This window comes from Echinops telfairi, unplaced genomic scaffold (assembly GCF_000313985.2).
Source record: "Echinops telfairi isolate 266 unplaced genomic scaffold, ASM31398v2 ScPeMD7_25;HRSCAF=90, whole genome shotgun sequence".
NCBI lineage: Eukaryota > Metazoa > Chordata > Mammalia > Afrosoricida > Tenrecidae > Echinops > Echinops telfairi.
In genome coordinates, this window is record NW_022103922.1 from 2,884,734 (window position 1) to 2,889,794 (window position 5,061).

General features: G+C 64.0%; 1 protein-coding gene across 1 annotated transcript in view; it reads left to right on the forward strand.

Moving 5' to 3' along the window:
* Positions 1–12: 12 nt before the first annotated feature.
* The window catches only part of FAM163B (family with sequence similarity 163 member B), a 19,152-nt gene continuing 14,103 nt past the window's right edge, over positions 13–5,061 (forward strand). The window contains exon 1 of the mRNA XM_004714446.2: positions 13–125. The gene's annotated coding sequence lies outside the window, so the exon portion shown is untranslated. The remainder of the gene's footprint in view (positions 126–5,061) is intronic.

Here is a 5,061-nt window from a genome sequence, read left to right on the forward strand (position 1 = left end):
GGGGGCTCGCGGGTGGCCGCAGCGTGGCCCGGCGGCTTCTGGCTGCGTCCTGCCTGGACTCTCCAAGCGCCCCATCCCGTGCGCCCAAGTCCTCGCCCACGGCAGCACTGTTCCCACGGCTCAAGGTGAGCGCTGGAGCGGGTGGGAGCCGAGGCCGCGGCGGGAAGCCGACTCCCTGCCCCCTGCGCGGGGGAAGCCTGCCCCACGCGTCACCCTCCCGTCACGGGCCACCCTGCAGCCCCAAAGTGGCCGGGGGCGGCCAGTGAGATGGGCAGCAGGGGCCTGAGGGAGGGCTGGGGGTCTGTGCGCCCTGCAGAGAGGGAGGCGTGGGGGAGGGGCCGCCCTGCGGAGGGAAAGTTTCCAGCCCCCCAGTGGGCATCTGGTCCCTCCTCCTCGCTGCCCGGAGCTCAGCTCTTTTCTCGAGAATTCTAGCTTTCACGCCGTGGCCCAGGGCTGTCCGGCACCCATGAGGAAGGGACTCTGGCCCCACTTCGCAGATGAGAAAACAGAGGCTCAGAGAAGTTTAGTCACTTGTTCAAGGACCCACGGGGACTCAACTATGCCAGCCTCAGTCCCAGTCCCCCACCCCCACCTCCTCATTCCTGCCTTTGTGTAAAATTCCGTCTAACAGATTGGACACATTGGGGCCTTCTGGCCAGGACCAAGAGAGGCCCCCCCAACGTGCAGGAAAGATGTCAGGCCCCCTTCCAGCTCAGCCCTCTCACCACTCAGGGGTCAGCAGTCCCACGGCCAGCGGCCACGTGGGCAGGGGTCCTGATCTCTCCTGTGCTGGCAGCCCCGTGAATCTGAGCCAAGCTGAGCGGAGCTTCTTGCCCACCCCTCCCAGGGACCCTCAGCCCGCCAGGCCCCCAAGCACCTTCCCCAGGAGCCGGGGTGGGAGAAGCCAGGATGCCCCCACTCACCTGTACCTTTGCCCAGCCAGACTCTCAGGGGGCTTCTAGGGCCAGCAAGAACTTCTGACCCTCAGCCCACCTCCCTCCAGCCCTTAGACCTGTGGGTCCCCCTCGCTGGGGGCGGGGGGCTTGACCCTCCACCTTCCCCACACATTTTCTAAACAGCACCAGTGTCGGGAGAGCTGTGATGAGAGGGGGCCCGGGGAACTCCGGCAGCTGTGGGTGATCCTTCAGTCTCTCACTTGCAGCTGTTTGTGGAGAGTCTCCCTCTGAACTGGGGAGGGTGGGTGGGGGCTCTAGCCACAAAGCAGACAAGCAGGGTGTCCTTGCACCCTGGGTCCGGCCGGCCTCACCATCAGCTGGGTGCCCCATCGGCTGGGAGTCCAAACTCAGTGAGGCAGCTCGCCTCCATCCCCATGGGACCTAGCTGTCAGGAATTGGCTCTGGAGAGGCTTGGGGTCTGAGTGTGGATGGAGCGTAGCCCCCACCTCACTGCCCCAGGGACAGTGAGTGGGCTCCAGGGGGCACCCTGCCGAGCTATCCGTTCAGAGCGCTGGCACACAACTGCTCTGCCTGGGCAGTGGGCCGGAGGGACAGCTCCCCCAGGGGCCCTTCCCTCCAGGCTGCGAGCCAGAGTACCCCTTGTTTGCACCAGTATAGCCAGCAACAGGGAAGGTGGCCCAGGGGAGACTTCTCCCGTCTGAGTGACCTTGGACAAGTCACTCTCCCCCATAGCTGCCTGGCTTCCCACCTGTCCAGGGACCAGCCATCACTTTGTCAGCTCTGTGGGCTTCCTACTTCTTTAAAGACTTCGTCTCGGAAACCCACAGGGGCAGTTCTACCCTGCCCTGTAGGGTTGCTCTGAGCTGACATCCACTCGATGGCAATAGGTGAGCAAGTCAGTGAACCAGGAGGGGTGAGACTGGATGGGGCCTGGCCCTCCTTCACATGTCAATGCTCAGGGACCCCTGAGGGGCTTGGCGATCTCTGAGCTGGCCTGTGTACGCCCAGCCCCTCCGCCCACTCCCAGAGCCACCCCTGGGTGCACTCCGGGGCACTTGCTCTAAGTCGCAGGCAGAATCAGGCACTGCTGGCCTGGAGGCGTCCACTCCCGCTGGGGCCTCGGCCTCCCCACACCTGCCTCCCCATGGAGGGTGGCGCAGAGCCAGAGAGGCAGGGTGGCAGCTCACTAAACACATCTGACTGTGCCCATGTCCTCGGCCTGCGCCCTGCCCGCGCCCGGCTCAGCTAGCTCCGTAGCAAGTCCTGTTCGTGAGTCAGGAAAGGAGTCCGTGAGCACCGAGACCTCGGGGAATCCACGCAGCCATGCTGGGCCCCGTCTCCCACCTGCAACAGTGGGGGTGCCCCCCTGCCTTGGGGGCGAACCGTGGGCCCCATGTTGACCTGGACACATGCAGGAGGGCCGGGGGCACTGCTCCACTCTCCCACCTCCCTGCACTGGCTGGCTGGCCGCGTCCCAGCCCCTTGGATCAACTCCAGTGGATTTGACAAGCTTTGTGTCTTCTGCGCCCGCCAGCTCCTCTCTGGGGAGGCGACTGCATTCCATCGCCAAGCAGAGGCTCCCGCGGGCTGAGGCTCCGCCTCAAGGTGCTCTTTGTTCCCTGAGGACTTGAAGCCCCCCAGCAGGCACACGCTGTCTGCCGCATCCTCTCCCAGCCGTGGGCCACCTCTGCTGCTGGCCGGGGAGAGAAGGTTGAATCCAGCCTGGTGGTCTCCAAGCCCCACTTTGCTGCTTCTTGGTGGTGGGACCCTAGGCTGTGGAGGGGGCCCTGTGGCCCCTGATTCCTGGAGGATTGACCGGAGACCCAGGTGCAAGCCTCCGTGCCTCCTAGGTGAGAGAGAGGCAGGCAGGAGCTTCGCCGGCTTTGCGGAGGCCCGAAGCCTGGTGTGCCTGTGCCCAGGCCTCCGTCAGATCTGGCAGTAGAGAGAGAGCGCTCGACTGTGGGGTGGGGGTTGGGGGGGAGGCTGGGGCAGCAAGGCTGCTTGTCCACCCAGGAGGGACAGTGGGAAGAAGTGGGGCAGCGTCAAACCTTTGCTCCCAGGCAAGGGGTCTGCTGGTGTTGACACTGGGTGTCAGAGCAGACAGTGTCCGAGGTAGATCTCCAGACCTTTCTTCTGATGTTCTTGTTGGCCGGGGGGCTGGGGGAGAGGGGCCTGAACGTTCAACCTCTGCTCAGCAGCAAAGCTGTGCTCCACCCTCCGTTCCACACGCTCAGCCTCCCTGCCGTGGAGTGAGGCCGGCTCCCAGCGACCCTGCAGGACAGGGTAGAACCGCCCCTGTGGGTTTCTGAGACGGTCACTGTTTATGGAAGTAGAAAGCCCCGTCTACCTCCCCTTCCCCTTTATAGTCTCCTCTAAATCCAGGCCCAGACAACCCCTAGCTCGGCAGGGCAGACCTTCAGGGTGGGCCACCCATCAGCAGGGGGCCAGGAGCGAGCGGGCCTTCCGGGGTGCTTTCGGCTTCTGCCACCAGGGAGGGGCCAAGCGTCTGGTCCCTGGGTGGATGTCACACCTGCCCTTTGTAGGAGTGGCCAGGGCAGTCACCTGTGTCCTTGTGCTTGGCCGACCCTGGGGCGGAGGTGGGAGAAATCCAGTGGAGAGGTCCGGACCATTCTAGAAAGTTCCCCGGGGGTGACAGCGTGGCTGAGTGGATGAAAGCACAACCTTTGGGGCCAGGCTGTGCAGCCCGGGCAAAGTAACTCAGCCTCTCTGGGCCCCAGGTTCTTGGCTGATGAAAGGACAGAGATGGCATCTACCTGGTGCCATGTACAGCGGCTGCAAGTCGAAGACTCCTCTGGGCTCGGCAGCCCTCCCCCGCCCACCTTGTGGCTTCTGGCTCAGCTGGCCAGCGAAGCCAGCCCCTGACGAGGATGAGCCCATGCTCGGGCCAAGTCCTGACGGTCATTCCTGCTGCTCCGGGTCCACACGGCCCAAGCCAGCGCCTGCTCCCTGGGGCACGGCCCTGTTCGTCGTTGCCCTGACAGGAGGCTTCCTCTGACTGCCCTCGCTCCGCAGGGACAGAGCAGCGGCTGTGGCCAGGGGTGCCCTTTCCCGGGTGGTGTGGGCTCACTGAGCGTCTCCTCCGGCCCCGGGGGTCACGCTCACAGCAGTTCAAACGAGTTCCTCACTCCAGTCCAGTGTGAACACGGCTCTCGGTGCCCTGGGGAAGCGAGCACACACACACAGCACGCGCCTCCATTCCATGCGGCGACTGTGGGTGCTGTGTGGAGCATGGAGGCACGTGCCGTACATCCAGGGTCGGCACCGAGCTGCTCCCAGGGGGTCCCCGGCCAGCCGCCTCTGCCCTCCCCCCCCACCCCCCCACCCCCACCACCGAGTCCCACTGGAAGCCAGGGACATGCACTATACTCAGGCCCCAGCCCTCGCATTGACAAGCTCCCCGGAGAATCTTTGTGCACAATGGAGTTTGAGAAGCACTGTTCTAGAAAATTCCCAGAGGCCCAAGGCAGACGGCTGCCAGGTGCTGTTACGGTAGCTTGGTCCCCACCCCCACCCCCTTCCATACCCTGTGAATGGATGTGCTTCAGTTAGATGCTAAATGGCTCTGTTGTGAAAGAAGCCAGGGCTTGTAAGCCATCTTTTATGAATATGTGAACGCAGGGCCCTGGGCTGTCTGCGTGGTGGTCCTCAAACGCCCTTGTCTTAGCCGATCTTGACTGTCCTCCTCCGTTCATGCAGCCCCAGGGTCACCGCCCAGGGTGAGGGTGTCATCTGGGCCCTTGGAGCCTGCGCCCGCAGCGAGGGACCTTATGACAGGAGGGTGGACATAGATGGAGCTGCATGAGCAGTGGGTGGGAGGAGGTGCAGGTGCCTCCCTCTGAGGAGCTGGTCTGTGTCCCCTGGCCGCTCGCTGAAAGGCCACAGGGTCAAGTCAGCCCACAGGCACCTCGGAAGAAAGCTCTGGCCACTCACTTCCCAACCACCAATCACTGAGAACCCCGAGTGACATGGTTCTGTGTTCACAAGCAGCGCAGTGACAGCGTGGCCCGCCCACAGGCTGGGCAGTCAGGGGAGACCCCGGAAGTGGAGGCAGGGAGGATGCCCTGGGAAGGGGGTGTGGCATCTTCTGAAGATGGCTACACATGCCCTCTGGGGGTAAACAGAC